The sequence below is a fragment of the Maniola jurtina genome, chromosome 18 (assembly GCF_905333055.1).
Source record: "Maniola jurtina chromosome 18, ilManJurt1.1, whole genome shotgun sequence".
Classification (NCBI taxonomy): Eukaryota; Metazoa; Arthropoda; class Insecta; order Lepidoptera; family Nymphalidae; genus Maniola; species Maniola jurtina.
The window spans coordinates 5,575,764-5,598,817 of record NC_060046.1 but is presented as its reverse complement, the minus strand read 5'-3'; the positions used below and the strand labels follow the sequence as shown (position 1 = coordinate 5,598,817).

The 23,054-nt window shown below is 35.7% G+C and overlaps 1 long non-coding RNA gene across 1 annotated transcript; it reads right to left on the bottom strand.

The window, feature by feature from the left end:
* Positions 1–5,065: 5,065 nt before the first annotated feature.
* On the bottom strand, positions 5,066–22,588 carry LOC123874241. Its single transcript, XR_006797871.1, has 3 exons — positions 22,578–22,588; positions 21,569–21,571; positions 5,066–5,234 (listed from the first exon to the last, which is right to left on the bottom strand). It is a non-coding gene; the product is annotated as an uncharacterized LOC123874241 (long non-coding RNA).
* Between the last annotated feature and the right edge of the window lie 466 nt (positions 22,589–23,054).

The following is a 23,054-nucleotide window of genomic DNA, read 5'->3' as shown; positions in this document are numbered from 1 at the left end:
CTTTCCGACAAAAATTATTGCAGCCAAAAAGCAATCAACAACGTTCAATACAGTTTTTTACACGGCCCTTTCACGAAATGCACGTATTAAAAAATTTCAGGTAGAGCTACAATTTATAAGGTACTTTAATAGTTATTATGTAATTTATTTTAGTCTACCAATCCACATTGGGCCAGCGTGGCAGACTAGGGCCTAAACCTTCTCACTCTGAGAAGTGACCCGTGCTCAGTAGTGAGCCGACAAATGGTTGATCATGACGATGAATAAGCTACGAACTTTTATTTACTTAGGCAGATAAAGAACTACATTTCTATATTTAGAAATCACAAGTATTAAAGCAAAGAAATAAAACCCTAGTGTACTAACTTTAATTAGATGCTATTTGAGAGTAAATAATTTAATTATTTTAGGCAAAACTAGCAAAGAGAAGGAATGAAACGATGTACAAAATTAACACTCTTTATATTTTTCAATGATTCATTGGATTGGTTTATCAACGAGTTAAAATGGGTACACAACAATTACACAGTTAAGATGAGTTTCCACGGAAATTATTAGGTACATTATTAGGTATACATAACACAATTTATAACAATCAAATACAGAGAGATACAGTAAGAATACTTATCTTTATTCGAGGAGGCTCGTTGCACAAAAACTAACTACTCTCACCCCAACAGTGGTTTATATAGGTTACTATCTTTCTTTGTTCCCTCTACATTTTCCTTATACCAAGCTGACAACATAACACAATATTCTGTTCATAGTAAACAATTAGGCTGAATTACTAACAATTATATGTTTCCAGGCACTAGTTAACATTAATATTAATAATTGAAACCATTATCAAGTTAATACAATATTTAGTTTAAAGTTATTTATCAAAAGTACACACAAGTCATAAGTCAATTGAGGTATTTTAATTCACAATTATAGTACAGCATTACACAAAATTATTCTTAAAGATCATAAGATATTATTCTAATAATTAACAAATAGTTTTCTCTATTTAAAACATTATTATAATTTAATTAAGTAGCAATGACGTGTAACTTGAAAGTTTCTGTCGGAACTCTATAATAGTCAACTGTTCTATTCTTGAATCACATTATTTTCTTGAAACATAAATTAACTACACATTACATCACAAAATTAATAATTATTTATTCTAATAATGTCTACACTTTTCTCTGTTTTTCAATTATACATATTTTAGTAACAAAAATAAAAGAGTATAGCTAATCTTGATAATCAGCCTATTACCATCATAATAAGTACGAATACAAGATAAACAAGTGTTGCCACCCCTTTTTACAATTATTGCTACCTAATTTAATAGTAAACAGTGTTTACATACTTCAATAATTAACTATTCCTCATAAATCACAGAATAAATTTCTTATTTTAAAATAATAATCTATCACACGCAGCGACTCGACTGGCGGATAAAATGTTTAAAATAACCACTGAGAGCACTTGCCAAAACGCTTTCCACATGTAATTGATAAACTGCTAAAGGTCCAACATAACATACATTACAAGTCACAACATATTCCAAACTTATTCCAAAAACAAGTGTAAATTAAAAATTTACAACACCCCCGACAAGTGAAAGTTACAGTAACTAAAAAAGAGCTGATAACTTTTAAACGGCTGAACCGATTTTCTTGGATTATAGCTAAGAACACTCTCGATCAAGCCACCTTTCAAACAAAACAAACTAAATTAAAATCGGTTCATTAGTTTAGGAGCTACGATGCCACAGACAGATACACAGATACACACGTCAAACTTATAACACCCCTCTTTTTGGGTCCGGGGTTAAAAAATACGTTGTTAGTCGGCGGCCCTGGTTGGCCTAAGTAAGGGTGCGTACTGCGGGGTGGCTAGCGGGTGCAATCAAGTACGGATCCACCCTTATGGGCACGATGGGCATGCCCACAACCCTGCTGTCACACTTTCATGGTCGGCGTTTATTTTAATTGATATCCTTTAAACTTGTAAAAGTTGCATCAAAATCGGTTTAGTCCTTATGAGTCTGAATGTGACACTCGTATGTGTCAAAACCCTAATAAATGATAGAAATAGAACTTTGATTAGTGCTGTGGAGGCTGGTAAATATTCTTCCAGTGAGTCCTGTATCACTATAATTGCACAAAATCGAATTTCAAATGTTGCATTGCATGTTAATGCTTTTAGTCAGCACGTACGTATGCACCCTTAAATTGAATGTGAGATTTTAATTTAAACGCTGTCTCGTGTTACATGTGAAATTAAAATAGGAATATTTCAAAAGCTCTTTATCGTCAAAATGCTGTAAAAATGTATATTTTATTCTTTAATCTGTTTTAAAAATCATCAAATTGTCTTTTTATGTTTGGTGTACCCATACCATAGAGTAAGGATATCATATCCAAGTCGATACAACTGATGTCTCTTTGAGTAGGAACTTTGTAGAAAAATTAGGGGATTTAAATGACCGGCGTGGCGGCAGGGTGAACTAGACCCTTACCGGTCGTGAACTGTGGCGGCCGTCAAAAGTCACCCTGAGGCCTCATTCGCACGAGAGCTTTTTTGACGCCCGTTAAAAAAGCGTTCAAATAGAACAAATTCATTCCCAAGTATCTGCTCACACGTCAACGCTTTTTTAACGCTCGTGCTTTAGAGCTAAATCATATTCATTGCCAAATTACTTAAGAGGATAGTCTAGTTGTAAATTTGACAGTCCAGTAGGCATTTGTCTACATTTTATTCTTGAATTCAAATTCAGGTATTTATTTTAGGTATCTGGTGTGATGCTATTAAAAACTTCATGTTTCAATAACCCTCATTTCATTATGTAACCATTTATAAACTGCCTATAATTTCGAAACATTCTCTAGTCATATTTTATCATTCTCTGCTCTATAAAATAATTCAATAAGAAGTTCAAATAAAATACACTTACCTACGTATTATAGAAACATATATAGGTGCAACATAGTTTCTGTTAGCAATTAAAATACTATTCTTAATACTCGTAGACATTACTATTCACATAATAATATTATGATTAAACATCAAGTGGGAGGGAGAGACCAGAGGTAATTAACTTACTCGTACCTTTGACATTCGAAAAGAGAATTCTAAAAGATCGTTAGATCCATTTGAGAAGTCTGTGTACAAAGCGACTTACATGCGGAGTCGTAGCGCGTTATGAGTTTTGACATTTGCTTCCTATTCGTGAGGTCGGGGATACCTATAACTTTTGGGAGTTATGAGAAAGCAATTAAAATATTACTTGTTCTAACGGTAAAAGAAAGTACTGAGAGGAAACCTGCAAGCCTGAGAGTTCTTCATAATGTTCTCAAAGGAGTCAAAGGTGTGTGAAATCTGCTAACCTACACTTGGCCAGTGTGTCAGACTATTAGCCCAAACAGTTCTTCCGAGAGAAGAACCTGTACTCAGTAGTGGGGCAGCGATAGGTTGATCAACATAATGATGAAACAGGCTGATAGGTACTAAAGCTACTTATATATACTTAGCTATTTAAAGCTCGTAATAATACTTGAGTTTGATATGTTTCAACTGTTTGTGATAATGTCGTGAGTGTGAAGGCTGTAGAATATTGAAAATGTGAGATTTAATTTCAATCGATTCCTCTCTGGGAACGTACACGTGGAGGTGTTCTTTATCCCTATAAGTAGAACGTGAAGGCTACCCTTTGTGTATTATGAATTTAAATATCAGTAGCTCAAGGTTATCAGTTATTACAATAGAGACATATCTTAGCAAGAATATCCATACTTCTATACTAATATTATAAATGCGAAAGTAGGTCTGTCTGTCTGTCTGTCTGTCTATCTGTCTGTCTGTCTGCTACGCTTTCACGGCTCAACCGCTGAACCAATTTTAATGAATTTTTGTACAGACTACATACACACATTCCGGGGAAGGATATAGGCTACTTTTTATTCCGCAAAAATAAACAGTTCCCGCGGGATTCCTAAAGACCCATCCACTCAACCGATTTGTATGAAAGGTACCGAGGTAGCTTGCGTCCATGTTATTGACATAGACAACTTTTTATCCCGGAAAACCATACAGTTCCCACGGGATCTTCAAAAACCTACATCCACGCGGACGAAGTCGCGGGCATCCTCTAGTGGTTTATAAAACGATTTCTTTATGAGTGAAGCCGGTAAAGCTACTCGTGTTATATTGTATGTCGCTAAGAAGTCACAACATCGTAACGACTCACCCAAAATAGAAAATTTTAATAGGCGAAGATACTTACCAGTCGTAAAATCTCTTTAGGGTATTAAGTTTTTAGTCTTCAATTAAGGCATAATTGATGTAAATTAAAAACCTTTTTTAAAAATTGTAATATTTCAACCTGAATGCTGCTCGTTAATGTTATTTACTCGCTTTCATTTATAATACTTACTTACCTCCTTTTGTTTATTGAACTCATTTTGTATAAAATCTACGGCAAAAGTGAAAAATAAATGCCCCATTTATAGCGGTAACGTGTGACCTTTTCACGCATTGAGCACTAATGATCGTTAAAAACTGCTCTCAAACACCTCATAAAGAAAGCTAACGAGCAAAATGTTTACCGATTTAATACCGGTTAGGTATTTCTATTTGAATAAACTTAATTCTAATATTTTTACCCGCATTTAGCGTTTTTTTTTTTTAATATTTATTCAGCCTGGAGTTTTATCCCTTTCAACAGGAACATGCTTTTATTCTAATGAAAGACTCAGAAAATGTTCAGTTGGTTGTATCTTGTAAGATTTGTTTTTTAAGGGCCTAAAGAAAAGTAAGTAGATAAACTACATTTTTATAAGTTCTGGGTTCCAATTTCAACTGTTTACATATTATTATAGGTCTATGTGTTAACACTACAAATACGAAAGTTATAAACACTTAAATAGGTCGAGATTTTTGAATTCAGTCACGTTAGCAACTCTGACATTTTATTAATTAATAATAGAGAAAACAAATGATTTGTGGGGAGTTTCTGTTAACGTTGTGATATTATTAATTGACATTATTACACCCGAGTAAGCATTAATATTTAATAATAATGTGGTGTGGTGAATTTCCTGACTTAATAAAACATAGTAAAATAATTCCACTATTTAAATCAGGTAGTACTAGTAACCCCACTAACTTATTAGACCGATATTTGTACAAGGTACCTACTTTTAGTAAAAAATTTAAATAATTAATGTTAACTCAGTTACTTACTTAATATTTTTACATTAAGGACTTATTCACACTAAACAGTTATGTAAAATTTAAACATTGTTTGTACATGCTTTTAATCTGTTTGTTCTTTTAAAAAGATTTTTTTTTTCTAATCCAAGCATGCATACCGGAGCTGGAAGCCGCCGCATTTAATCTGGATCCGGCTAAAGGCAAACCCATAAAAAGCATATCTCAAGCGAGAACATTTTTGTAGCGATCCGCCCGACCTTATTAAGTCACCACCCGACCCTTCTCACAACGACCCATGAAACGTTTATAAAAGCGAGAATGTCCTTAAATGCACCTGTTTACTCTATTACAAGAGATTTGCGTTTAAATTAAACAGTAAATTGTAACAAATGGTTTAATTACAGAGTTTAAGTTACGTATTACTTTCGCTGTACTTTTATTTTTGCACAATGCAAAGGTTAATATGGCTTGCGATAGTAAAACGTAACAAGTACTCTAATAAGTAAATTAAGGTTTATTATTAAATTTATTTTTATTAGTGTGTAGTAAGATTAATAAAATATTACTCACGTCATTTCCTATAGGGTCTGATATCTTACCACAAAATTATCCCAAGAAAAATCCATCATTGTGTGATTAGTGGAATGGGAACCCCATCATTGCTGTCACGCGAGTGAAATGCACTGAATATGTTGCATATAGCGTTGTCCTTATTTCGCTCGATTGGCACTGCGCAGACGCCAGCCTTGCTTTTACCCATACATATAAAAATCTGTGCGGAGAGGCCGATGTTTCGGTAGTAGTAATAGGTGATTAAATTATACAGTTCACCTATCTGAAGCGTCAGGGATTTGTCTTGAGTATTTGAACAGAACATTGTGTCACTTCCTTGTATCCAAAAAATGTGATAACTAAAACTATTTTTTTTCTCATTTATTTGCTATCACATTATTACCATATTTAAAAAAAAATGTTTACAAATATAAAATATGAAAAGTAACAAAAATAAAATAACAGAAACAACAAAAAATAAAATAACAGAAACAACAAAAAGTAAAATAACAGAAACAACAAAAATAAAATAACAGTAACAACAGAAAAATAAAATTATTATTATCGTACCTACTCGAATTTTTAAAATGAACTGTGTTAATTTAACCTTTCGTGGTGAAGCCCTAAGTTTTGCAGCTCTCAATCAATTTTCCATTATCCGTGGCCGCGTTTCGTGTGATTGCTATACCGAATTCATTCCGAAGTATAACGCTTAATTAGCGGTTAGGGTTAATTTCGAATTAATCGGAGCCCTCCTGCGGTCGGCTCCTGTGGAAACGAATGACAACATAATTACAATTTGACTGGCTGTACCTATTCTCTTTCCATTAATTTCATAAGAAATGTTCCTAATATGTAATTATGAAAGATGTGTGTTAGGTATTATTCCATAAAGGGAATATTAATTTCAGGTATATTGTATGTATCTAAGGAGTTTCGTTTTGTAAAACTTAACAGATGCGTTTCTCTATAAAATCATATTATTACATAGTATGTTACGGAGAGTTTTAGTGTGAAACTTAAAATTAGCCTACTAAATTTATTGACTAAGAGCCCGTGAGGGCCAAACCATCTTTGTTTTATAAAAGCTGAAAGTTTCTCTACGTATTGTTCTCAACACAGGCAAGAAGATCAGTGACTACGAAGTTTGGATCATGGTGGCTTTGGGAGATAACAGTTAAAAAAGGTGGAAAAAATTTACGTCAAATTAAATCATAAAGTGCATTTTTTTTATATCTTCGGAATAGCATTAGAAATCACGTCATGCATTGCCAGACAGTATCGTGGCAATTTTCTGCCATAGGTACACCCTTAAAAACTTTTAAACATTACCAATTCTAGCAGTTCCAGTACTATACCACGTAGAAACCTATTTCAGAGATACGGGTTTAATCGAATTACCATTAATCCGCTACCACTTTTCCATCTTAAACTGTTTCCACTGGGTGAAACCTTAAGCAAGGGCTTGTCAGAAAACATAAGAAAATCCGCCCACATTTTGTTTCTTAGTAGGTGTTATTCATCATAATATTATCTTGTTCGCAAAAAATATTTCGCCAATAAAAATAAGCTCAATATTTTGTTCTTGTAACATTACCCCACTAAAAATACTCGTAAGGAAAATTGTCTTAAAGCACTCTTGTATGCACGCGAATTTCCATTTATTTTTCTCAGAAGCTCCTCGCATTTTCACTACGCTATTCTTACAATTTTCTCGAATTCGCATTTTACTTTCCAGTAACAAATAGTTTCCTTGTTTAGTGTAGGTAAAGATTTCCATGTTTGCTGCGGAATATCTGTAGAGGCTTTATTGCCACAAGGACACTTTGAGCAAGTCAAGCTAAATAAAAGCTTTAAAAAGCCAATATAATATTATCCCAGCACCATTCCATTCCATTCCATCGGCCTTTATGCGTTCACTGCTGGACGTAAGCCTTTCCAAGACCACACCTATAAGAAACCACTTGAAAAAAACCGGTCAAGTGCGAGTCGGACTCGCACATGAATGGTTCCGTACTATTAAACAAGATAATATAAGACGTATGTAGTAATTTTATAATTTGCATGGCGGCCATTTTGAAATTTCTATTATTTGTTATTATCATGACAATAGAAATACATTTCTACTATCTTAAAGTCCCAACTCTATTACGGCTTATGAGATACAGCCCGCTGATAGACAGATAGACGGACGGAAAGGCAGACGGACAGACAGCGGAGACTTAGTAAAAGGGCCCATTTGGCACCCTTCGGGTGGGTACGGAACCTTGAAAATCATTATATACTGTTGCAAAAAAGATTATTGTCAATCAACATGTAATTCATTTATTATTTTATCGTATCAAGTATTTTTACAATATGAGTAGGTATCGCTTTTGTTCAAAACTTTTCAGTTATTTTGTTTGCTCTTTTATTTTCATTTTCATTTAAACGTGAAAGTATATTTGGAACGAATCTCGAAATGGGGTCAAATCATAAATGCATTATGAAACAACACAGATCGTCACTGGAAACTACGCGTTTAAATTCATCAAAGATACTTAAGTTTTTATTTTGCATTGAGCTCTTAATATAATGTGATGTTTTCCGACACTTTACCACTTCAAGTTTTTTATTGTGTACAAGAACACTATTTTTTTTTGTTCCATTATTACAAGTTAGCCCTCAATCTCACCGTGGTAATACTTTCTAATACATCTAAAAACGTAAATAAATGTAAATGTAATTTTTGTGCACAAAATATTTTATGGATGGATATAATTTCAAAATTACTCTGTTTAAACTACTTCTTAAAAAACTTTTGCCAGTTCAATACTAGTTCACCAAGGGTGAATTAAAAATTTATAACACCCCCGACAAGTGACGGTTACAGTAACTAGAAAAAAGCTGATAACTTTCAAACGGCTGAACCGATTTTCTTGGATTATAGCTAAAAACACTCTCGATTAAGCCACCTTTCAAACAAAAAAAAAACTAAATTAAAATCGATTCATTAGTTTAGGAGCTACGATGCACAGACAGATACACAGATACACACGTCAAACTTATAACACCCCTCTTTTTGGGTCGGGGGTTAAAAACTCTGCAATCGTCCTATCTATCTGCTTATAAGTAAGCTTGTTATCACAGTTAATAATAAAATTAATTCTAAGCCTACGTATTTGCACTATCCTGTATCGTTTAACGCAAAATATTATAACTTTCGCAACATTTATCTTCATGTACTAGGTAGCCTAAGTAAACATTAAAACAAAAACATAACAGAAAGCTGTAAAAAAGCTTTGAGACTGAGAGTTATGTTGGCAACGTTTTATGAACATGTCTAAGTAATATATTACAACATTGCTGTCTAAAACGAGAGGCGAATGTAACTTCCACCAAGCTTTCACCTCTAATTTATGATGCGATATTTTTGCTTGAGTCTGGAGCTGGACACAGTCTAGAGCGTACAGTCATTTTACTTCATTACTAGCTGATGCCCGCAGCTTCGCCCGCGTGGATTGGTCAGATCCCCTGCAGCATCAGGATTGAGGAGTTGGAATCCAAATTTTTTATGAAACAATGTCGCAAAGTTCCTCTATCGATTAAAAAAGAAATGACGCAAATCGGTTCAGAAATCTCGGCGATTTCGGTGTACATAGGTAGAAAAACACAACTCCCTTCTTGAAAGTCGGTTAAAAAAGTAGCCTATGTTACACCCTGGTCAATCCTCTACTTGTATGTGAAAATCCCGTTAAAATCGGTTCAGCCGTTCCGAAGATTAGCCTTTTCAAACAGACAGACAGACAGACAGACAAAAATTTTAAAAACGTGTGATTCAGTGTTGGTATCGTTCAAATAACCATATGAGCTTAATATGAGGTAGTTATTTCGAAATTACAGACAGACACTCCAATTTTATTTATTAGTATAGATTAGTATAGATGTTCGCATGTACAATTCGCGCGAACACTCTCTGTTGAACAAAGGCCTTCCCTGGTGAGGGCCCGCACTCCATGTCCTTGGCCTTCCTTATCCAGCTGCTTCTGACACCCTCCTTACGTCAGTCCATCATGACCGAGGGCGCTTCTCGCTACGCTTTAGTAGCATAACACTGAGTGCAATATTATAAACTAGTCCCATAGATGAGATTATCCATCATCAACTGTTTTACCCCTTCAAGGGATACATTTTACAAAAATCTGTGCACTTACTTTATAAACAAGGAACTCCTGCAAAAAATGTCATGCTTCCATGAAAATTCTTGAAATGAAATTGCGGTTAGTAGAATTGTAATGGCACAGCTGTTCTGTTTGCGCTATAACTCTACCAGCACTTCGACACAGGTGCAAAAATACTTTAAATAATTTTATTAAAAGTTTTACACCCTGATGATTTGAAACTTTTACTATTTTTATTTTTTCTGCTAATAGGTATTACAATACCTAGAATCTAGATAATTTAATTAAAGTATTGTTTTGGAGGACGAGTATTGTAAAAACTAAATTCACTATTATTCAATGATGTAAATCCGATAGTGATTCTCATATTATGTACTAGCTGTGTCCCGTGGAAACTCATTAGTTTTCCGAGATAAAAAGTAGCTTAAGTATGTCACTTTGCAAGTCTTTAATTATACCTTACCTACCCATGCAAAAAATCATGTCGATCCGTTTGATGTATTGTGCCGTGATTGGAGGAAAAACCAACAAGCACACAACCAATAAATACACTTTCGTGTATTTATGATATGGGTAGTGATGTTTTGTTGAGAAAATTGGAGGTGTCATCACTCATGACCCCATGTACGTCCATGTGAGGCATCCATATGCCTGAAAATACTCAACAAGTTTCAACGGAAAGCCTAATGACCTGTTTCGCAACTGCCAAATAAACTCTAACTAAATCTGATGAATTTTGACATTTTCACATATTTCCATTACAAAAACTGCCAAAACCCAACTCAGCACCCAAAATATTTATTTGTCAGATAAAGTTTATTCAACAGGCACTGACTTATGCACGAGGTATATAGAAACAAGAAGTACTTTTTACCATTGACAAATAAAAGATTAGATTAAAAAAAACCTTATAACCATACTTAAATAAGTAAAAAAAAATCTGCCTTAAACAAATAAGACAGGCTGTCTGATTTAAACAAGCCCAATAAATACCTGTAGGTACGGTAAAACTTAAGTACTAAGTATACCTACTTTTATGAGTAAATAGCGATAGTGTCTTGAAAGTTCACAGAAAAAGGATGATCTCGCTGAATAATGCAGGCGACTGGCGCAAATGCGAACGGCGCTTATCATGGAAAACTAGTTTCAAGTCATCTTGCATAAGCCCTCTCTTCGTCCGATGCACTTTCGATACTCGCGAAGTTTATAAGCCAAAGTACATTTGATCCAAAGTCGCCTAGAGTGAGCCAATTGTGAGTTACTCTGAACGTTTATGGAGTACCTATCTAATTTGAATATTTCTGCACCTTTATAGGGGTACCTAAATCGAGCGGAATAGAGCAATTTAGTATTCAAGTAGGTTAGTTTAGTGTGTCCATTTTTTTTTTAATTCATGGCAGCAATCATGCCTGATGGAAAACGATGATATGACCTAAGAAGGGACGCGTTTACCTATAAGATGCCTATTCAGTCTATTCACTCTTGTTTTAAAGATATCCGGAATATTATTGATAGGAAACACAGATCGCAGAAGAGTATTCCAAACCTTAGTCATTCATGCGTATGAGGAACGATGACGTTTTGTGCATGTAGATGGAATATAATAATGGAATGGAATATAATAATAATAGATGGGATAAATGGAAGATAATGGAATAACATAAGGATGGAATCTCGCCCGGCGTCTTGCGCTTTAGTGTTATAAAGGTGAAGGGGAGACAGAATTGAAAAGTTCCTGAGCACACTCCAAGTTCACGGTGTATCCTTTTTGAACGCAAACTCGCCCACAAACAGCTCTGCAGCTTGGTGATATATTTGTGAAATGAAAAGTGCAATAGAACCCGTGCTTATTTCCGCTCAAACGACCAGGACAAATTAGAGCACTATACAGGCGTCTTGTTCGCGCACATGTGAATTGCTACTTGACAAAAATTCTAAAAGCTGTTGGCCTTACCTAGTCTTTCACGCAAGTTTTATACACGTGTTACTTACAGACTACCCACACAAAAACTGTAAAAATATCTATAGTATCAGTATATCAGTAAAACTTTTATCATTTCTTTTTAATAAACCATTTTGTGTTTCGGTAGATTTTAGATAACTCAACACAAAACAAGGCCATTCCATAGCTAATTTCATGAAATTACGATCCCAAAATGTATTATAATAATAAGCAGGAGCTTAACGAAACGCGTGTTACAAATTTTCCTTAAGCGTAGGTAATTTACATTATAAGCGAATGGATTCATGATATTAAACATGAGCGTGAGTATGCTATGTCGTGATGATGAGGGTCGCAGTTATTAGCCGTCGACGTATTACGGACGTGAGTAATGGAAGTGTCCGGTATCCCACACGATCTCTTAGGCCCTTGGTATGGGTCACTGACCTGGTAAAAAAAAATATACCAAACTAGCTGAGGGACGTGTGGCCTAGTTGTGACAACGCAAATCGACGTGACGCTAACCCAAGTTGATGGGTGACCGACTTTGGCGTTTTCGTGTCCTCCATGCCTCTGAGAGCACAAATAGCCGGTCCCGGCTATTAGGTAGCAGTTATCATATCACTAACATCTGATAATAACTGTAAAAGCTTAACGCTCTATAGAGCGCACTTTCCAAAACGAGAACTTGACACCGCTGGCATAAATCTGTCTCGTTTTAACTGAAATATAACATAGCATTCTTTTTAGTAGTCGGGTTTTAGTTTGAACTACATTTTGTTGTAGGTACGTACAGTTGTCTCAATTGTTATCAAGCAATGCACACCTACAACCTACACTATTTTTTTTTCATTTACGAAGTTTAATTCTAACGAAAATACAACAACAACAACAACATAATTTTTTAATTTGTAAGTTTTATCTACACCTGTTGATTTGGCTGAATAAAGTTTTCCTTTTATAAATTTACAGACATTACAAGAATGATTTGTTACTCACAATTTCGTATTTCTAAAGTTAATGTTCAACGGTGTCAGCGTACCTCGTTTCCGTCAATTCGCCCACTGGACCGCGAACATTGAGTTTCACGAGCAATTGTGCCCACCTTATTGTGATTACATACTTTGTTTCTATACACAATTTCAATGGCATTTTGTATTGTAACCTTGAATTGAATGGACGGAGTTTGTCTCCTTGTTACTTCTACCTTAATAGAAAATTCAATGGCCTTAGATCAAAGACCAAGGGTCTAAAATGTCTTTTCTTTTTTATTTAATTGTTTTGCGATTTTACTATGAAGTAAAATTTTTATTTACTTAAATATGCGGTAGTAGCCAAGTGGTTAAGACGTCGTTGGCCTTCTAGTCGAGAGACCGGGTTTCAATCCTGGGCACGCACCTCTAACTTTTTGGAGTTACTTATATGTGTTTTAAATAATTTAATATCTCTTGCTTTAACGGTGAAGAAAAACATCGTAAGGAAACCTTCATGCCTGAGAGTTCTCCGTAATGTTCTCAAAATGTACCCACATTCCAGCGAATAAACTATTATTTATTTACTTATTTATTAAAGTGGAAGTCTGCCAATCCGCACTAAGCCACGCTGACTATGGCCAAACCCCTTTTCATTCTAAGAAGAGACCGCTAGCTCTATGTACAATAACTATAATATCTATGGCAGAAAAACTATACTTAAACAAGTATAAATTAAAAAATTATAACACCCCAAGCAAAGTAAAGGTTACAGTAACTAGAAAAGAGCTGGTAACTTACAAACGGCTGAACCGATTTTCTTAATTTATAGCTAAGAACACTCTCGATCAAGCCACCTTTCAACCAAAAAAAAGTAAATTAAAATCGGTTCATTAGTTTAGGAGATACGATGCCACAGACAGATACACAGATACACACGTCAAACTTATAACATCCCTCTTTTTGGGTCGGGGGTAAAAATAGTTTTGCTTAGTTGACTTTGGATCTTTTACACCGGAATTCATAGTCAAGATTGGGGATTCTTTAGAGGATGATTCAGACTATAATATGGTTGAACATGACACAATAATTGTCGTTTGAATCGTCCCAAGAAGCCCCTTTTTTTTCTCGTGAGGAAAATCCGTCATGGATACCACCGACCACGGGGGAGCACGGTGGTTATGTCGGACTCCTACCGACTAAAAACCTCACGAAGTTCCATCCCACCGCTAATGACGGAGCACAAGGGACCGGAAACACCTCGTTACTCCGCCAGCGGATGTCCGCCGTAGCAGACCCACCACTGGGACATTACGTGCCCCCAAACACCTAGTTAGATGCATACCGGAACCACAGCACGCCAACCAACCCGAGGACTACACTGTGAGCGACGGACCACCCCGTGTCCATTACCCACAGGTCCTCTCGAGGGTTAGGGTTCGCGGGAAGGGCGATCCCCTTTCCACGTTCCCTATCCTCAACATCTCCCTCGCCCGTCACCAAACCGGACAGGCGAGAGACCGGTGGGGCAGCTAGTGACTGGATGGGTGATGAAGCCCCATCACCAACCACCCAACACAGCCACACCCTCCGCTCCTGGAGCTATGCCCCATGGGTGCGTCTACTGCGCCCTCTGCTAGGGATACTCAGAGGGACGCGCGGACAGCACCCCCTCCCCGCCAGGTCAATTAGCCATGGCCAACAATATCCCATAAAGAGAAATCGTTAACCATGTTACCAGGGTAAACCGGCCCAAGCGCTGCTACTACCTGCAACACTCGGGCACACGAGGAGGTTACCTGGCTGGTCCCCTATCTTAACTGTGAATTCAAGAGACGACAGAAAGATTTCTTTTTTCACATTAAGCTTTTTTGACGATTGTGATTTCACAATACAAGAAATACAAAAGTCGTTTTTACCTGCCATGTATTTATACTCTTGCTTTAGCATTTTCGCTTACTTAAACGGGATTACTTAAGGCGCTCCGTATTTTAAAGTCTCAGTGAAATAAGTGTGGCAAACAAAGTGAGAAGTTTCAGTGGGTTGTGGAATGAATAAGTTCGGAGCCGCGATACTGTATGCTTGTATTAAAAGTTTGCTTTCTTCCGCGCAACGATTTGATATGGAAATTACGTTTTGTTACTGTTGACAAGTTTCCATGGGAGTTCTGATGTGAGCAATGACACGAAAAACAATACTTAGGCGCAACGCACACCCATTATAGAGCATCATTCTTGATAACAACTCAAACTAAGTTTTATTTACTTTGGCAACAGTGGCGGGTGGCAAACCTTGGCATGCCCAAGAGTATCATGCTTCTTTTTTTCATACAATTCTGTATACAAATTTTAACAGTATGCCAAATTTCATAAAGCTGAAATTAAGTTGTTAGCAAAAAACTCCACACCACTCCACCCCATCTAGGTTTCAGGGTTCCAAAGCTTACCACATAGATATATATTTTATCAAGTAGCAAGCAGTTCTAGTTTGTATTTATTTAAATTCCTACAGTTAATACGTACTCATTAGTTCGTGTAATGTAAAAACAATTCGTGATAATAAATCAGCTTCCTATAATACTAACAAACGTGAGTTTATTTAATGTACAGAATTAGGTATAACAATAATTGACTACTTTGTAAAATAAACTTAAATCTAAATTAAAATTAAAAATAATAATAACAAATAAATTAAAAACCAAAATAAATAAAATTAAATCTAAAACCTCATCGAGACCCACGCAGCGAGGCATTGTGCCTAAAATGCTGGCAGCATTACACTAAAGTTTCACATGGTAAAAAAATAATTATAAGAAATAGACGGAATCTGTCTTCACAAATACCAGCCCAAGCAGTACCTGAGCAATATTACATCACATAAATTAGAGGCGCAACGGCGGGAACATTCACGACTCGTTTGCTTCAGATTCCGACTGTCCTAATATTACACGCTCGTAAATTTTTGGTACATATTTTCCTCTAAGACGCCCTTAGTGAACTAAGTTGACGTCTTTGCCATCTAATTTTATGTCTTTGACTCTGTCTTTGATCACAATAAATAGGTACTAGGCAAATGCAAATCTGCATTTACGAGGAAATTCGCAGAAGAACAAAAGCGGCCGACATAGCTCAAAGGATTAGCATGCTGAAGTGGCAGTGGGCAGATCATGTCTGTCATAAAACCGACAGTTCCAGAACACATCTGCCCCAACAGATGTGTTCTGGAGTGGAAACCGCGTACCGGTAAGTGCAGTGTGGGACGACTTCCAGCCCACTGGACTGATGACATGAAGAAAGTGGCGGGGAGCGGGCGGATGAGGAAGGCGGAGGACCGTGTTTGGTGGCGCGCTCTCGGAAAGGCCTATGTCCAGCAGTGGACCCATACAGGCTGATGGAATATAATAGAAAATTTAAAACATGACAAACACAAGAAAAAGATACAACGAACAGAAGTTCTGCGAAAAATAATTTAATATTTCACATTTCCGCCCTGCTAAGGTTTTCAATCTCGATGTAATTTTTCCTTTCATTTTATAAAGATGGAAAACAAAAAGCTTTCATTCTTTATTGAAACAAATTTAATTTTACGTGGTAGGTTTTATAGTAGACGCGCTCTGAAATTTGCTACTTTATATAAAAACTATAGCTTATTCCCGTGACTTCATCCGCGTGGACAACACAAATTTTAAACCCCTATTTTACCCCCTTAGCTTATGAATTTTCAAAAATCCTCTCTTAGTGGATGTCTACATCATAATAGAGTATAGAGCCTATCAAAATTCAAAATATTTTCAGCCTGATCCGTCCAGTAATTTGAACTGTTAGTTGATAGATCAGTCGGCTTGTGCTTTTATTAAGATTAAAATCATAGTCGCGAGAAAGCATCATGAATATTTTTATTTATAAAGATAACCGCGCTATGATTTGCGGGGCTAACTAGATGAGCATCTTCAATTTTACTCGTTAAAAATATTATGGTCAGAAAAGTTCACGTCATTAAATTTTCAGTCTACTTGTAAGTGTAGATACGAGTACCTAGTACAAGTTTTCACATTTCGGAAATTATGATAGTTGTCTCGGTATTACAGAATAAAATGGACCTAAACGTAAACATTTTGAAATTTTCATTGTTAGACGAAATTTTATTTTAGAAAATAACCGATGAAGGCGCTGCCTGTTGCATGAATAGAAACGCGATATCGAATTTCGTTTTTAAAAACTGAAAAAACTCATAGTAAGCAATACAGCATAGGTGTTTCCAACTTGCCACTGAAACATAGTAAAGAATTTTTATAATTTAAGTATAAAACTTCTTCAAACACGAAACTGAGCGTCCCGTACGAATAAAATAATTATTTGCCAAGTCCTCGTTGAGAAAATAATTGCTTGCCATGTCACCGACGAGTGTACCTAACGAGTTTCACTACGGCGTGGAAGGAAATAACTTGTATACTCTACATACTACGAAGTAAGTAGGTAGTACTAGTACTACATAATTATTTACAAGAAGTTTGAAATTTTTTATTAAGATTGAAGCAACTGAATATAGTGAGGTGTAATGAGGTTATTTGAAGTTGTGAGTACCTACTTTTTTTATTGAAAATGTTAAGACAAAACTAAAAACTGCCTAACACGTATATGTATACTATGTAACCTGACCTCGGTGAAATGATCCCAAGTCCCAACAGTATTAGCTGTATTTCCGGGCCAGGCTGATCCTTTGCGCAAAAAATAACCTACTTTTCTGTCACCAGATGAGACAATTAACTGCGGTGAAAATTTCTCGTAACAATTGTTTACGTAGTAAACAAGTGTTACGAGTTTACTACGTAAACAATTGTTACGAGTCATGGAGATATGGAGTCCTAGTGCTACGTAAACGTAGCACTAGGACTCCATGGCCCCAGGGTCTCCACACTGAATACAAATGTAACTCTCGATTAGAGGCACAGGTTGGTACTTGCGCTACTTACCAGTTTAAGCCATTTCTGCTGCGACTCCAGAAAGTTGTACTAAAGCAAAGTTGTACACAAGCTTAGTGTCAAATATCCATTTTATTACATATAGGTACTACCCCCAACCCTCGGCACTGGTAGTTTTACTACACGCTCCTTATTTATCTTAGATTCGATTGTTCAGACAGAAATTTCTTCTAAGAAAATTTCTGTAATAATAAATTGTATTTATACTTATTGAAATTGGATCACTCTGATGAAAGGGAAAATCTTGGAGCCGGAAATTGTTTATTTACCTAAATTATTGGTTACTAAAGACAATTTGCATAAAGAAAACGCAAAAGTCAAACCGAAGTTATATTATTACAACTAGCTTTTGTCCACGTCTTCAAGGATAACGTAGCTACTCGTAGGCCGTAGCAGGAAGAGAATCCTCAGAATCGAATCATTAGTTCGAGAGATTAATAAAGAGGTACCTCTTTATAATACATATTAGTATGGAATACACCACTTTTAGGATTGACTAGTAAATTATTAAACTTGGTAGTTTCGATGAACAATTCAATTCTATATCGATTCTTCGCAGAAATCTGAGTCAAAGGTCAAAGATTTGACTTTGTATGGACCTCTACCCTTTGATGAACAATTATATATTAGTAAGTACTCTAAGTACTATATACCCAGACTTCTGGGTTTACTGACTTACTGTAACTCATTTAAATAATTCCTACTTTATGTACCTACCTAAGATAATATGTTGTTATTTATATCTCGGTAATTATAAAATGTAGAAAACAGCATGAGTACCATAATACCGGACGTAAATTTATGCGCTCGACCACAGCATAAGAGACGAGTGTTAGTACCCGTCTCTAATTTATGAGACGCAATATATTTGCTCGAGCACCGTTTTACCTGCCATCGCAATCGGTATCATCATAGTCATAACTTTGGACCGTAAAAGCATTTTTGCTGACGAGTATATTTTATCCTTTAAAGGCACGAGATATTTTCGTAGGTTTTCGTATTATGAAGGTGTGATTTAGCTGTTACACGTTTCAAATTGTTCTAGTGGTGCATCAGCAACTCGGTTGTAAAAAATTATGAAGTAAGTTAGTAAAAGTGAAAACGGCACCATATACCTGCCATATTGTATTTTACTCAGAATAAATAAGGGGTGGCGCTTCCAAAATCAATGGTATTTTATCTATATAAATGTATAAAAGGAAAAGCTAACTGACTAATCTATCAACGCACAGCATCCATAATAATGAAGGCTCAAAACATCACACTCTTTTTTTTGGGCATATTCTAAACATTTGAGGTAAGTAATTCTAAAATTCAGATCCCAACGTAATATTTCACATCCTTCCACCTTTCATTCAGCTTAAAATTGAACATCATACTCGTATATGTAAAAAGGTATAAATTCACACATGTTCTACATCAGACCCAAGGGAGGCAAAAGACAAATGTTACAGCCCCCGCGGTAGTTTATGAGGCATGATATTTTTGGCCGAGTACCTCTTTACCTGCATTCGCGAACAGTATCTCGTAATCTTCACGAAATGAGTATATTTTGCACCGAGGGATGTAACATATATTGTACCTACTTTAGATATATATGTTGAGTGATGGAGCGAACTAATATCACTAAGGACTGGAATATCTCACGTGATCAAATGAGATCCGTATAAGTAAGCATCGTGTCAGATTTTTGATGCAATAGTTTCGCGGAATTGCTACTCGAATTCTGAAGTCGACCGTAGTCCGTACCTAACCACTTCTTACATTTTGGAGAAAAGTAATTTAAGATAACAAATCGTTTTACTAGCTAAATTACTTAGAAATAAAATAACAAGGTTGTGTGTAAAGATACATAGGCAAACAGCGAAGGAGCTTCAAAGCCAAGTTTGTGTAAGTTCCACAAAGTAAGCAAGCTCCCAAATGTAATTGTGCGTTCTGTCATCTCCGACGAGCGGGAACATTCGCCGCAAGCCGTTTTTTATGATGTAAAGTTGTATATTCATTAGGGGCCAAGTAGCCTCAACTTGTTGCAAAATTATTAATAAGTAGCTGACGCCCACAACTTGGAATTAGGCTTTTAAAAATCCCGTGGGAACTCTGATTTTCCGAGATAAAAAGTAGCCTATGTCACTCTCCAAGTTTTTAACTATACCTTTGTAATATGATTGAAGAACAAACCAACAAACCAAGAAACGAATATGATTGAAGAACAAATAAACAAACACTCTTTTGCATATCTAATATGGGTAGTGTACGTAACAAAAACTATATACTCGTTCGTCTACTTTAGTTGGGACTGAAGCTCTTATTAGTGAGTATCGTGGTGAGTATAAATCCGACAATAATATAATGATTATGGTCGGTAAAATTTTCTTCATGGTGCTGCGTTTTCCACCAGTTTTGTGGCTCCTCAGCAACACTCTCCAAGTCCTCGCCACCCTGGATGGCCTGCTAGGATATTGGAGTGAGCTCGGCTGGCTGGAGTGATCCGGCGAGGAGCTGCACCAGCAGCCTTACGTACAGTCAGCAACAAAGCTAGGTTTGCACCTGTCCATAGTCGCCTGTACTGGCGGCTCACGTACAGTCAGCAACAAAGCTAGGTTTGCACCTGTCCATAGTCGCTTGTACTGGCGGGTGCAAAACTAGTTTCGTTGCTGACTGTACAGTGGACGGTTACGTTTAAATAAAGGAAAGAAACCCAGGGTAAAGAAGAAGAAGAAAAAACCATTTTCGTCGGTTTAAACAGCATTCTTTTTATTAGAGACAAAGATCCCTAGCGCTCGCCTATCTTGAGAGAAAACAAGCTGGAGTTTTCACTGGGGATGCTTCGGTTGAGGCACTGCTTCAGTGCACATAACCTCTTGTGTATACGAAGCTTAAAATTCCGAAAGTTTACCTTATACCATATTAAAATCCTAATTATAAATCTTTTACAGAATTTTACTTTACTTTAAGTAAAGGTAGGTACTATAAAAATGTGGAAAGAATAGATTTATTCACTGGAGTGTACCAACAGAGAAAACTTCTTAGAATTTTTGGTTTTTAAATATTCTTTCCAATAATTTTTCTATTTCATAGCGAATGTAGATTAAGTACCTACTCAAAAATCACTTTCAAAATAAAAGAGAATACAGTCTCTAAATTTTCGACCATGGGCATCCGAAAATTAAGTTAATAAATTAATGAAGTCTATATTGTAAGTTTTTACTCACAAGTCACACACTATGACACAAATTCTACATGATATCAGTTTTTTAAAATTTATTATAAATACTCATTCATCTGCTCGGAAACAATCAAACACATTTGCAGAATGAAAAATGCTTTCATCAAAGAAAAGCAAACAACCGGTAAATTGTAATTTCCATTTCAAAACGCTTCACGAAAGATAGCGAACTTTTAATACAGAGATACAGAGAGTTACCACATTACTAGAGTGAATATAGTTGTTCTATTTCATCAAAAGGAGTACAATTGTACCTAATTTGAATAAATGATTTTGAATCACGATGACCGTTTGGTTATGTATGTGTGTGTACTGTGTACGTATACATTGCTAGAGGCTAGAGTGTGCGTGGCACTGTCTCGACCGCGACGTGGTTTTCTTTACTCAGATAAATGCGTTAACGCTTGTTAGTACACTGACTACTACAACCAAGGCTGGACGATCATCATGAAATAGAACAACTATAGTTATATCACACAAAATGCCTACCGTCCTAATAAGAGTTATCAAAATAACCTCTGATTGGCTGACATTCTTTCCCTATTAACTGAAATGCATTATTGCAACAAGATTCATAAATAGTATATCTCCTAAGCATCCAATCACAACAATAGCATTTGTATAGTGATTAATAGAGCATACAGCTTTTCTACAATCAACGAGTGAGAAATGTGCTAAGCTTGCTCCTCTAATAAATATAACTCGATGTAAGCATACACTAACACAACTCAAACTTTTTCATTACAAAAATCTCTGAGCATTCCTGTTTGTTTCAAATCAAATATTATTTGCATGGCAAAAGACTGAACTTTATTTCAAGATGCTTTTAGCTGTGTTTAGATTTATTTCAAAACATACCTATTAAGTACAGATATATTATTTTTGTTCTTATTTATAAACTTGTGTAAATTGTCTCTGTTTGTAATAAAGTCGTTTTACTAGCGGCATTTTAAGTATTTAAAGTAAAAGCATAGTAATTAAGCTTCATATTTTCTCTTTAAAAATAACTCTGCAAACCAATTACCATATCTGCAAATCAAATACCATATTTATTTTATTACCACGATAAAGTTCAATGCAAGACTAGCTTTTTTACTGAATGATCTATCTAAAATACTGTTGATTTATTTTACGTGAATGGTCAGTTTAAAATACTATTTTTTCGGAATCGGAAAGATATTTTGGTTTTTCACACGAATGTAGTTCAAACTTCTTAATAAATTAAGTAAACAAGTATAAATTAAAAAATTATAACACCCCCGACAAGTGAAGGTTACAGTAACTAGAAAAGAGCTGATAACATTCAAACGGTTGAATCGATTTTCTTGGATTATAGCTATGAACACTCTCGATTAAGCCATCTTTCAAACAAAAAAAAACTAAATTAAAATCGGTTCTCTAGTTTAGGAGCTACGATGCCGAAGACAGATACACAGATACACACTTCAAACTTATAACACCCCTCTTTTTGGGTCGGGGGTTAAAAAACGCTGAAACTAAAAGAGCACTTAATAGCTATACAGCATTTTGTTTTAAGCACTTTTCAACATTCGTTCTCAAATTCTATGTCTTTCACCATTTCTGCAGTGCATTTTTCCGGCGTTTATCTCGAACGGCATAATTTTAAGCGTCTCAATGCAAATGCTGACTCTGCATAATATTTAAGGCACCACTGCACTTAATATTTTATTCGTTTATTTTAGCGGCCTTTAAATTCTTTAGAGTGTTGAATAAATTGGGTTTGTTTTTTAAAAATATCCAATTCCAATATAAAATATTACCATAAAAAGTAAAGATAGTATTATCTAATTACTGTGCATTACTTTACATCATGGTTGCATTTTGGCACTGAATAGCCAGACTGATTCTTTGCGCAAAAATGAGCTAGCTATTCTGTCACAAGCGGGGTGATTCGCTAACTCAGTGTCTAACACTGGATGATATAGTCACCGAGCTCATTTTTTAATCCATTGAAAGTTTTCTACGAACAAATATTTTAATGTCACCCAGTGTAGCA